Source organism: Oncorhynchus nerka, linkage group LG11, assembly GCF_034236695.1.
Source record: "Oncorhynchus nerka isolate Pitt River linkage group LG11, Oner_Uvic_2.0, whole genome shotgun sequence".
In the NCBI taxonomy this organism is placed as follows: domain Eukaryota; kingdom Metazoa; phylum Chordata; class Actinopteri; order Salmoniformes; family Salmonidae; genus Oncorhynchus; species Oncorhynchus nerka.
Window position 1 is genome coordinate 61,813,922 of NC_088406.1, and position 14,068 is coordinate 61,827,989.

At 39.5% G+C, this 14,068-nt stretch overlaps 1 pseudogene; it reads right to left on the reverse strand.

The window, feature by feature from the left end:
• Nucleotides 1-25: 25 nt before the first annotated feature.
• Nucleotides 26-12,087, reverse strand: LOC115137277 (SLAM family member 5-like; annotated as a pseudogene).
• Between the last annotated feature and the right edge of the window lie 1,981 nt (nt 12,088-14,068).

Here is a 14,068-nt window from a genome sequence, read left to right on the forward strand (position 1 = left end):
TGCGCAATCTGATTTTCTTGGAAAATTACATAACATTTGTGTTTATTCCAGACCCACGTTAGCTATTCTTCCTGGGGTCCAGTGACCATTGCGCAATTACATACAAAATAAAACAGTACATAACACAACATATTATTACGCTATACTCGACCACAACATATCTATAATACATAATCATTAACCCAGCAATTTTACAATATTAAAATCAAAATAGATAACAAATACACAGAATGATAAATGAGGCTCATGTTTAGCTACCAAATGGGATTTAAACTATAAAAATGGCATATTTCACAAATGTTTTCATTTTTACTCACAATAATGTCATAAATATTGGCACAAAAATGCGTGACAACAGTCTAAAGCACAGAAAGGTTGTTAGAGAACATTTTGGTTGAACATGATTTAAGATACACTTACACAATTCACAGTACACTGTCTCAGAGCGAAACACTGTGCATTATGTACAGTATACTGAAATATTTTTTTTAAAACAATCAACCACTAGATGGGAGAAAAGGACAATGTTTTCTCAAAACAAAGCTGTAAATATTATAGGATTTTTAAATAAAAAGTTAGAAATTGACTATTTGCGGTCATTATTGTAAAAAATAAAAATACAGCTGCCTGGCATGCAAAGTGACAGGACAAAAGGTCACACACTTAAACTCACTAAATAGAGAATCCACCAACCAATTACAGTGGTCCCTCCTATTTGACCCTAGAAGTGGGCAACATTAAAACCACAATCTGGAGTTGTGTCTCTGGTGAAATGTTGCCACTCTTAAACTAATAGAAGCAGCCATGGTTTCAAGGAATGACAGTTTACCCAGGTATTCTGAAGCAATACATTATTTGTTTACACAGATTTAAATGACAACGAAAAAACATAAATGGGGAACGGAGTAATCTACCATCATATTTTGAATTGTGCTAGATTATGTAAAACATTAACATTTCAAGCATGGGCATTGATGTATTGATGACTGTTAAACAGTAACTCAGTAACTACTCTGAAATAGAGAAGTATAACAACGCCTACAGTGCAACAACTCACTATGGTATCAACAGATTTGGTATTTTCGGGTCCCAGTAATCTGTGCTCGCACAGATATATACAAAGGCTGCAATAATGTAGGTGGAGCACAACATGCTCTGATAGAAGGAGAGTCTACAGAGTCTGCAGGAGGGAGTGATTGTATTGTTAAGGGAGGATGTGCTTCATAGATAGGGACAACCAATAAATTGTCCATCATAATAAACTAAACAAGCTAATTAAGAGCTACAATTTAATTAAATCAAGATCTATCCCTCAAAGTTATTTGCAATACAACATACACAGTGAAAGGAAAACATTTATCTATGGACCTTTTGTTTCTAAAGCAGCCTAACAGCCATTGCTTCTAAGGAGTAGGTGGCTTTATCTCAAACGCCTGCTCTTTTTATATGATGTACACAGCTGCTATCCACTGGCAAGCTAAACACTGACCAGCTATAAAACGATACAGGGGAGGCACCTACATTTAAACAACAGGACAGACAATACTGAAAAGAAGCTTCTGACCAGCAAAGCATAGAAAACACACTAGTGAATTGTATTAAAATATATGTTCCATTTGTTTTAACCTATACATTGAGATTTGGGGAAAAAGGCACTTGAAAAGAAGGATATCCTGCTACTAACTCAATGGATAGCTATTGAATTGGTCCTTATCATTGGATGTCATCGAGATCTCTATTTGACAGGTTTGTGAGAATGACCTACAAAGGAAGCCTGAAATTCTAATATCAGAACAACAGTTGCAGGGGACTTTTCTCCCATAACAACTGTGCCTCCTAAAAGGTTTTCTGGGTAAATCATTTTTTACTTTCGTTTTGTTTCAATATCCTCTTCATGATATACTGTCCTCTACAGAATGTGAGTTATCCAATTGACTTCACATTTGTCTCTTTCATGCTGTGTCAACATCCCCGCTGGCAGCCATGCGATGTAACAGGAGTGTATCATAAACTGATGTCAGCTTAGGGTTGTCTCTACGCGACTCCAATTCTGGTATATCTGTTCGCTCCTCCTAGGCAAGGAGAAGGGGGTAGGTAGGGGAGGGAGGGAGGGACAGGGAAAGAAGGGGCAGAGAGTGGGGAGATAAGAGGTTAGGAATGTAACAAATACAAAAAAAGTTCTTATGCTTCTTTATTATAAACTTTGTGCCAGAGGAAGGAAACAGGACACGTCTGATGCTCTCTTGTCTACTCTCATTGTTCTGCAGTACGGAACTCAACAGTCAACACAACACATCTAGAACCTTTCCTAAAGCTAGAGGAAGGAATCACGAAGCCTGACTTTAAAAGTCTACAGACTTTGCAAATACTGTAAAAGACTATGTGAAGATCGAAGGCATTACTAAACAAATCAAATGTTATTTGTCACATCCACCGAATACAACAGGTGTAGTAGACCTTACAGTGAAATGCTTACTTACTGTACAAGCCCTTAACCAACAATGCAGTTTTAAGAAAAATAAGTGTTAAAAGTGTAAAAAAGTTACAAATAATTAAAGAGCAGCAGTGAAATAACAATAGCGGGGCTATTAACAGGGGTTACCGGTACAGAGTCAATGTGCTGGTTAGTCGAGGATTGAGGTAGTATGTATATGTAGGTAGAGTTAAAGTGACTATGCATAGATAATAAACAGGGAGTAGCAGCAGTGTAAAATAGGGGAGGGGGGGGGGGGGTGCAAATAGTCTGGGTCGCCATTTGATTAGATGTTCAGGAGTCTTATGGCTTGGGTTGTAGAAGCTGTTAAGAAGTCTTTTGGACCTAGAACTGGCACTCCACTATGTGCTGTGTGGCTTCACATTGTGCAGCCAAACCATATCATAACGACATCAGGCCGGGTATCAACCTCAGGTGGTCTGTGCAACTCAAGACCACATTAACCCACTGAAACAGAGATAAAGCCAACAGTTGTAGACATGAGGGCTGCTGTATTGTCAATCAGCCTGTAACATTTTTACTAACCTGGTTATCTGTTCATTTTTAGGAGTTATCTCTGTATACTCAATGTCAACCTGCACTCTTTCGGCTGAATCTAAGAAGACAAATAAAGGAAAGTAAATATAGGCTTAAGGGGAGGTGTGACTAACTGACAGAGACATATAGATGCTCACCCCACAGCACAGGTTCTGTAAACACTCAGGAGCTATTTTGGTGTCAGATAAGCCAAGCTATTAAAGTAATCATTGTCAGAGAGTGTGTGTGCCTTCTGCTTTTTCAACATTTCGAGAAGTTGTCTGGGATAATGACACTGTCTGACCAAGCAGAGGAAGTGTGGAAGATACGACACTTTATTTGACCTGCATCCTGGGTTCAAGCAAACATTTCCTACCTTTTCCAAAACACGACCCATGATTGTAAAAAAATTTTTTTTTTAAATGCCATGCATGTTTTGACTTTGGGGAGTGACCTCACACCTGTAAAAGATAAATACCTGCCTTGTGAGTGTCCATTTCTACTCTTCCTTAGATAGATTGCAAGTCCAACCAGCCCTGAGACAACCAGAACGCAGATTACAGCAATAATAAGCACACCCAGAGTCCTCTCATTCATGTCTGAAATAAAACACAAGGAATTTATTTTTGTAAAATATGTTTTGAATGAGCTCAACTACACTTCACTTTCACTTGGTAATTGCTATTTTCTGGATGGTTTTAATTCAAAATGTCTCTTACCTGCATCATTAGGACGACCATCTTCACTGCAACATTTTGGGACAAGAACTGTCTCATTGCTGACAGGGTTGTGAGCCACACAGCTGTAGGTGGAGTTGTAGTTCTTTCCCTCTACCTCCAAACGGAGAGAGAGATCGGTGGTGAGGTCAGGACTGCTGGTCTGGTTTAGTATTTCCTCTCCCCTGTACAAGGTCAAGGTCACCTCTTTTTCATTGTCCACAGAACACACCACACTACAGGAGCCGCTGTCACACTCTGTCACCTGAGGTTTGGAAACAACATCTAGAAGAAAAAATACAAATAAATTGAAATTGGAACCTATATTAAATGTTTTCAAAATATACAACACACACACACACACACTTACTGTATACAGTGAGCTCAAATGTTTTTTTTTTTCTCTTCGTCTGTATTCTCAACAGTATAATCCCCAGCATCGTCTATCTGAAGGTCTGACAGAGTGAAGTATCTTGTAACATTGTTCAAGTGGAGGCGGTTTTCAAATCTCTTCTCAAGGGTGATTTTGCCTTCTTTACCAGGGTACACATTTGCAATACTGCCAAGTTCTCCATAAAGTAAATTGCTAGAATTGGTCACCCTCTCTTGAAAAGAGAAAGACTGTCCCACGATGCCTTTCACCTGCTGAGTCTCAGACTGGACTGTTTGCTGGGAAGCACAGAGTACTGTGGAAAGAGAGAGACTAAATATTAACACAATGACTGCAGTCGCACACTAAATCTCACAATACCTGGATGAGTGTTTAACATGTCAGTAACTGCATCCATATGATATAGTGATCTGATGTCAGACTGCACTGAAGATGACAATGGCATTCAATCATTAGTTCATGTTTTCTGCACGTCTATAATGTAGTCATCTGGAATGACACTACTGACTTGAGTATCAAAGTCCTTCTTAGTTATTTACAGGCCTAATGTGATGGTTGGGGTCAGGAAATAATTATTAGGAACTAGTAGTTGAATATTTTGTCCGAAATTAAGTTCACATGGAAATGCACTCTGAGTGAGGGAAGTTCTTCCCCCCCAAATAAAAGTCAAGGATATCACTGAAAAAGCACATGGCTTTACAGAAATATTTCATTACCATGTAACATAATTTTCCACTACAGCTTCTTAAACAGCCTAGATTGCATCCTTTGAATTTCAGGGTCAGAGGAACATTTCAACCTGATAGAGGACTATTGTAGGCGTTAGCCTATGTGTTATTTGTTCAAATAAGGTTTTGTGTTGAGAAAACAGAAAAATAGATCAGGGGCATGATGGTTGTCCTACTAGCAGTAGGAAAGAGGCAGGTTACAAATGGACACTGTAAAAATATTCTGATTATAAGCAGCTGTAGAAATGTTTCTGCTAAATTACTCAGATGTAATTATCTAGACAGATGTAATGTATATCAATAATCATTGGTGGGAAAAGTATCAAATTGTCAGAGAGACACCTTAATAAAAAATCAAAATGAGTCACCCAGTAAAATACTTCTTGAGTAAAAATGTAAGTGTTTGGTTTTAAATCTACTTAAGTATCAAAAGTAAATGTAAAGGCTAAAAGATACTTAAGTGTCAACGGTAAAAGTATGAATAATTTCAAATTCCTTATTTCAAACAAACCAGAGCTCATTATTCTTCTTTTTAAATCGTTTTTATTTACGGATAGCCAGGGGCACACTACAACACTCAGACATAATTTACAAACTAAGCATTTGTGGTTAATGAGTCTGCCAGATTATAGGCAGGAGGGATGACTAGGCATGTTCTCTTGATAAGTGCGTGCATTTTACTTTTTTTTGTCCTGCTAAGCATTGAAAATGTAATGAGTACTTTTGGGTGTCAGGGAAAATGCATGGAGTAAAATGTACATTATTTTCTTTAGGAATGTAGTGGAGTAAAAGTAGAAGTTGTCAAAAATATAAATGGTAAAGTACAGATACTCCCCAAAAACAAATGAAGTAGTACTTTAAAGTATTTCCTTTTTTTCCCTAAATAGTATCTTCTTTTTCATAAATAAAAAAGTCTTAACTGCAAAATATTTGTAGATTTTAGGCCCAGCTGCAGGAAGTAGTTTGGGGGTGGGGGGGGGGCTATATTGGCATATCGGTCCGCTAATACAGGACGATTAAATGCCCAGTGCACTACTTCTGATTTTTCAGAGGGTGCTGCAGCACCCCTACTTCCCACAGCTATGGTTTTAGGTGTTGAGTAAGGTAGAACAAATGTTTCAGTGTCACATCCTCTGTGGAGACGTAGTCTTAATGTAGGCAGCAGGTGGGCTCAATTAGGCAATAGGTTACCCAGGTCATTAGCTTAATAATCTGGTTATTGGCTCATAGGCCCAAAGGCATATTATTAGGCTTGTACAAGAGCAGCTTTTCAGTATTAGTTCTACAGGTGAATCGAAGAGAACTCATGCACACCCTACGAACATAATGTATTTGTCCTCCAATAGTGAACTGTATACATAGTCTATCTGAATAGGTGACTGCTTGTCTCTGCTTGTGAACACAGAGTCGTTTCCTTTCCCATCAGTCTGTCACATCGTGTGGTCCGCCGCCTTCTGTCACGTTAGCGGTTTGACCACACTGAGAAGCAGCCCCACACAGTCTTCCCTGTGTACAGGAGTCCCATCTCACTATCAGGCCTACTTTATGTGGTGAAATAAGTTTCCACTGCAATGAATACTTTTCATTGCTGCGAACAGAATAGTTCTCAGTAATGCTAAAGGTCACCCGTGACTTATAATTCTTACAGTTGTCGGATCAATGTAGACCTGATAGGGGTCTTTGGATTTCTAAAAATGAAAGTGAAATTGCACTGGGAAAAGGAAGGCTATTTTACATGTGTGGGTCTAGGAGTGTAACTACAGTACTTTTGTACAACATTGTTTTCACATTCTCTAAGTAAATTAACTATATAAATTGGTGATGAGACGATGAACATTGTGGTGATAGTCTCCCTAATGTTGTATGTTTTTCAGCACAAGGAAGCTAGCCTCCAGCGTACATACTCCAGACACAGCCAGAAGAGGACTGGCCACCCCTCATAGCCTGGTTCCTCTCTATGTTTCTTACTAGGTTTTGACCATTCTATGGAGTATTTCCTAGCCACCGTGCTTCTACACCTGCATTGCTTGCTGTTTGGGGTTTTAGACTGGGTTTCTGTACAGCACTTTGATATATCAGCTGATGTAAGAAGGGCTATATAAATAAATTTGATTTGATATTAAGTATGCATACGAAATAAGCCTAATATCTTTCTGCGTTTACGTCTCACCCACACGTACTCACATACCAAAGTCTTGTTCATTTAGGATAAACATACTTCTCAGCATCGCCATAGGGATTGTAACAAAGGATAGACAACACACAAACAGTGACTTGTTATAAGAAAAACAGTTTTAAAAAATGTATGCAAATGTTGAGGGGCTATTTCTGCAGCTGGCTACTGTAACAGTAAAAGTGACAATTAACAACAAAGCATTGGCTGTGCCATCAACTTGTAGTTCATTTGAATTGTGAAACTGCAGTTACAGTATTTGCAGTATAATGGTTATTTTGAAAGCAACAATTGCAGTATATCTGCAAAATAACCAGAGTTAGGACATAACCACTAAACCAGGGGTTAGGCAACCCTGATCCTGGAGTGACGCAGGTGATTGATGTTTTTCATTTAACCGACCTGGAAGGACAGGTGTGTTGAATTTAGACAATAACTGAACTGATCAATTAGCTCAGTTGGTCAGGTGTGGTGCCTAGTTGGAACAAAATCCTGTAGTACCTGCGGCCCTCCAGGAAGAGGATTGCCTACCCCTGTACTACACATTTACTGAATTGTACAGTATAATCTAACATTCACCCTGCAGGTACAAACGTGACTGTAACTGTGTTATTTTGGACAAAGCTATTGCAGTAGCCATATAAAAAAACAGCATGTGCAACTGCACAACTGCAATGATTTTTGCTGGGAAATATATTTTTCATTGGAAAATGACATCAGTTATGATGATTATATGATGAATAAGTTATACTTATTTTCCACCATAATTTGCAAATAAATTCATTAAAAATCCTACAATGTGATTTTCTGGATTTTTTTTCTCATGTTGTCTGTCATAGTTGAAGTGTACCTATGATGACAATTACAGGCCTTTCTCATCTTTTTAAGTGGGAGAACTTGCACAATTGGTGGCTGACTAAATATTGTTTTGCCCCACTGTATGTGGCAGGGTCTAAAGGAAATAACGGACTACAAAATAGAAAACCAATCACGTCACGTACAACTACGTCACGCTTCCAGACAAACTAAACACCTTCTTTGACCGCTTTGAGGATAACACCTTCTCCGTGCCTGACGTGAGTAAAACATTTAAATGTGTTAACCCTCGCAAGGCTGCTGGCCCAGACGGCATCCCTAGCCGTGTCCTCAGAGCATGCGCAGACCAGCTGGCTGGTGTATTTATGGACATATTCAATTGCTCCCTATCCCAGTCTGAAGTCCCCGCATGCTTCAAGATGGCTACCATTGCTCCTGTACCCAAGAAGGCAAAAATAACTGAACTAAATTACTTCTGCCCCGTACCACTCACTTCTGTCATCATGAAGTGCTTTGAGAGACTAGTCATCGATCATATCGCCTCCACCTTACCGGCCTCCCAACAAATCAAATCAAATCGCATTAGTCACATGCGCCAAATACAGCAGGTGTAGACACTACAGTGAAATGCTTACTTACGAGCCCCTAACCAATAATGCAGTTAAAAAAAAATAAGGATAAGAATAAGTGTAGCAAGTAATTAAAGAGCAGCAGTAAAATAACAATAGCAAGACTATATACAGGGGGGTACCGATACAGAGTCAATGTGCGGGGCACCGGTTAGTTGAGGTAGTATGTACATGTAGGTAGAGTTGTTAAAGTGACTATGCATTGATTATAACAACAGAGAGTAGCAGTGGTGTAAAGAGGGGGAAAGGGGGTGGAGGGGCAATGTGTGGTAGCAGAGAGAACAGTCTATGACTAGGTTGGCTGGAGTCTTTGACCATTTTTAGGGCCTTCCTCTGACACTGCCTGGTATAGAGGTCCTGGATGGCAGGAAGCTTGGCCCAGTGATGTACTAGGCCGTTCACACTACCCTCTGTAGTGCCTTGCGGTAAAAGGCAGAGCAGTTGCCATACCAGGCAGTGATGCAACCAGTCAGGATGCTCTCGATGGTATAGCTGTAGAACCTTTAGAGGATCTGAGGACCCATGCAAAATCTTCTCAGTCTCCAGAATGGGAATAAGTTTGGTCGTGCCCTCTTCACGACTGCCTTGGTGTTCTTGGACCATGTTAGTTTGTTGGTGATGTGGACACCAAGGAACTTGAAGCTCTCAACCTGCTCCACTGCGGCCCCGTCGATGAAAACGGCGGCGTGCTTGGTCCTCTTTTTCCTGTAGTCCACAATAATTTCCTTCTTCTTGATCATGTTGAGGGAGAGGTTGTTGTCCTGGGAACACACGGCCAGGTCTCTGACCTCCTCCTTATAGGCTGTCGGTAATCAGGCCTACCACTGTTGTGTCATCTGCAAATGTAATGATCGTGTTGGAGTCGTGCGTGGCCGTGCAGTCATGATTGAACAGGCAGTACAGGAGGGGACTGAGCAACCACCCCTGAGGGGCCCTTGCATTGGGCTTGATTACCAACAACGACGAGACAGCCTACAGGGAGGAGGTGAGGGCACTCAACCTCTCACTCAACGTCAACAAAACAAAGGAGATGCTAGTTATAGCCATATGTTAGCTAGCTGGCTAACATTGAACCTAGTTGGTTAGCTTTAGCTACCTGCAGATTCAAACTTCATGGATGGTCGCTAGCTATACCAATCCGTTTGTACTGAAGCTATGGGTTGGTGTTATGGTTCATTGTTTAGCTAACTTGCTATTTCATTACATTTACATTTACATTTAAGTCATTTAGCAGACGCTCTTATCCAGAGCGACTTACAAGTTGGTGCATTCACCTTATGACATCCAGTGGAGCAGCCACTTTACAATAGTGCATCTAAATCTTGACCCAACCACAGCTAGATTTGGCTGGAGGGGTGGTTATAGCATTGATTTTCCCATCAATTTAGTGTCTGGGTAAGCATCATCTAATAATTATTACATATTTTTATCTGGACACTTTCATAGTCAGATTAAGATCTAGCCCAAGGAGTAGATGAAATATATTTTTACGTGGAGTATTTCCTTAGTGTAGACTACTACTTTCACCAGTTTTAGTATTGAAATCAGTGGTTGGGTGGGGCTAAGGCTTAAGAGTGTGTGTATGATGCTGAATATGTATAGACAAAGAACTCTCCAGTAGGTGTACCAAAATATTCAAAGGCCATTTTCTCAAAAGTGGGGTTACAAGTTTATCAACTTCAAAGCAGAATTATGCATGCAAGTATAAAAAATATGTTGACTCAACCTACTTGAAGAGAAACACCAATGACATCCTCCTCTTTCATGTTGGAAACGGTCATACAGTAGGCTACACACTTTTAGGTTATGTTGTTCTAGGCTGCCTGGCTAAAATGCTTGCTAGCTAGCCTAACTTCCTTTCATTGGCAATGATGTGCCAGGCCAGCTAGTTAACGTTAGCCTATAGTAGGCCTATAGCGTGTAAAAATTGTCTGTCCTCGGTTTCAACACTCACTTCTGAGTTCCAATATGCCTCTGGAAGCAATGTCAGCACAAGAACTCTTCATCTGGAGCAACCCGATGGGTTTCCATGGCCGAGCAGCCACACAAACAAGCCTAAAATCACCATGCGCAATGCGAAGCATCAGCTGGATTAAAGTAAAGCTCACCGCCATTGGACTCTTGAGCATTGGAAATCACGCTTCACCATTTGGCAGTCTGATGGATGAATCTGGGTTTGGCGGATGCTAAGAGAACGCTGCTCGAATTCATAAGGCCAACCCCAAAAAACGACTTAAGTAGTACTTTAAAGTATTTTTAATTAAGTACTTTACACCACTGCTGACCACATACTTTTGGTCATGTAGAGAAGCTCTTATTTCTCTTGAACGTCTTCATTCTCAGTTTTAAGACATTCAAGTGAGACACTTACACCCTAAAAAAAAACACCACTTTTTTGTCTCACGCTATGAACAGAGGTACATCATATTTGTGGTGAGCTGACTTGTGACCAGACCATGAACTTCATCAAAAAGACATTGCCTGTTCCAACGACCTGCCTCTCGCTCTTCCATCCATCTATGTGACAGACAGCCTCTGACCACATAATGACATAAACCACAAACTGTTTAATGTCCCACTCCAAAGAAGCTTAAATACCACTGAGTTTTAATGTTAATTTTACCTAATGACTTTTAGATATTGATATCCATTAAAGAATTTCATCATTTTGGGTATGAAGCCATGTCCATGAAGGTGCATGTTTTATTGTCACATCCATAGTCATTAGTCTTTTCAAACATCAATGGGCAGGCACTGTGAGCCTAAACACAGTGAACATGTGACTTCTGTCATTTGGCCAAAATTCTTATAGAACACAAATTAGTTTCTAATGACAAGCTACAGTCTCAGTCTCAGAGAACTATAAAAAGTTATCAGCCTGTTGTTTCCAAAATATTATTAATCTCTCATCTAAGTTAGTCTATGAATCAATAAGGTATTGGCATACTCTGTAGTTGGTGTATAGATCACAAACGTTTATATCCTTACAACTCTTTCTTCCCATGAAAGAGCTCTGTTTTTAGAAACTAGTCTCTGTCTGTATCTATCCCTTACTTTAAATATTTGTCTAATGCTCGGACAGGATACAGGAGCACGTCTCTCCAGAAAGGGAGGAATGTTATTTTGGAATGAGTCTTAGCGATAGGCTACACACAGTGTAAATGTTGCACTGTTTAAATGATTCACCATTTTTTTATTTGACCAATGTTGTTAATTAAAACATTGAACATTTAAAAATAAAAACATTTGGCTACTTATCTGTCATCTCCCACATACAATTTTAGTTAGTGCAGCAAATCAGTAAAAACAAAAGAAACTTACCATTAATGACAAAATATAGCAGCATGAACATCAGTTTGGCAAGCCTTCTCCATCTGAACAAATGGTTCATTCCTCTAAAGCTCCAGCTGTTCAGTGGTGCGCACTGTGAAGAACCGGAAAGATGTGATCTTGTCCTGGTACAGAGGAGAGAATAGACTCAACCAGACCAGCAGCCCTTTGTGGTGTATTCATTAAGACGATTCTGTTGCAAAATATTTCTTAAACAGAAGGAAACAGAAAGGGGAGGGACCTACCTGAATTTATCCAATAGAAACTGCTGTTTTAGTTGCAACTGTTTGGGCAAATGTTTACACCCCTCGTCTCTAAAGATAAAGAGAGTGGTTAGCAGACTTGTTATGTAGTGATGAACCAGAGTGTAGTTTGTTAAAAAACTCTAAGGATCCGCCCCTTTTTTTCAATTTTCACCTAAAATGACATACCCAAATCTAACTGCCTGTATGTCAAGCCCTGAAGCAAGGATATGCATATTCTTGAAACACTTTGACATTTTTGGAAATGTGAAAGGAATGTAGGAGAAAATAACACAATAGATCTGGTCAAATATAATACAAAGAAAAAAACAACCGTTTTTTTGTATTTTTTTGTACCATCATCTTTGAAATGCAAGAGAAAGGCCATAGTGTATTATTCCAGCCCAGGTGCAATTTCGATTTGTGCAAAGTTTTAGACTGATCAATGATCCATTGCATTTCTGAATCAAGACCGCCCAAATATGCCTAATTTGTTAATGAATTAACTTTCATGTTAAAATGTGTGCACTCTCCTCAAACAATAGCATGGTATTATTTCAGTGTAATAGCTACTGGAAAGTGGTCAGTGCAGTTAGATTAACAAGAATTGAAGCTTTCTGCCAATATCAGATATGTCTATGTCCTGGGAAATGTTCACGTTACTTACAAACTCATGCTATTCGCATTAGGCTACGTTAGCTCAACCGTCCTGTGGAAGGAACATCGATTAAAGAGCACCTTCTAGTGGAGAAAATATAATTTCACTGTGAACTATTTGCAGATTGCATTATCGTGTATGGTAGCCTTCTGTATGCTATTGTGTGAGGTATATACACTGAGTGTACAAAATATCAGGAAAACCTGCTCTTTCCATGACATAGACAGACCCGATTAATCCAGGTGAAAGTTATGATCCCTTGATTTCACGATTACCTGCTAAATCCACTTCAATCAGTGTAGATGAAGGGGAGGAGACAACATGCCTGGGAACGGGGTTCTGCTAGCGGAACCCCTCTTCAACAGCCAGTGAAATTGCAGGGCGCCAAATTCAAAACAATAGAAATCTCATAAATCACATTTCTCAAACATACAAGTATTAGGCACCATTTTAAAGATAACATTATCATTAATCCAGACACAGTGTTTAATTACAAAAAGGCTTTACAGCGAAAGCTCCACAAACGATTATGTTAGGTCACCACCAAGTCACAGAAAAACCCAGCAATTTTTCCAGCCAAAGATAGGAGTCACAAAAAGCAGAAATAGGTGACTGAACAAAGAAAACATCTTCCTCAGGAATACGTTTGGGAGGAGCAGACAGATTGTGGGAAGGTTGGGGGCCTGTGTGGGGTAACCAGAGATCTGTGTGGGTGTGTTGCATCGGCTAACTCAGCCAGGTGAAAGCTAGAAGATTTTACTTGGTAGCGGTGGGTGGGATAAACAAGCTTTGTGGGGGGTTGACATTTGCCTTGGCAAAGAGCTCATCAAATGCTTAAACATTTAAATTAATAATTTACCCTGGCCACAATCAGACATACAGTGCTGAATGTATCATCAATATCATATTTGCATATAACTTTACCGGTACCTGACTCTCTCATTCCCTTCATGGTGTGTGTTGGAATACAGTAAGATTAGCATTGTGTATTATTGTTTAGCTGTAATATGACTTGACATACAGTAGAATTAATAGAATTAAGTGTTGTAAAGAAAAGTAAATCCAACAATTTGTAATAATATGTAGAGATTTTTGCTTTCATAAAATATTTATTTTCAAAGTGTTATTCAGAAGGTTATTGGGGTTGATCTCATGTGTTTACATTGAATAGGATATCAAGGTGTTTTGACACTTGAACATGTGGTTCTGGTGTATCTCTAGATCAGGGTTTCCAAAGCTCGGAGTAGCATGTCTCTTTCTGTAAGCATGGTGTGGTCCTGATAGAAATGTGTTGTATAGAACATACTGTAAAGCCACCTCTTTTGTACATCACTCTGCAAGAATCTTTGAATAAGGTCCTGATGTTAGTCTCAAA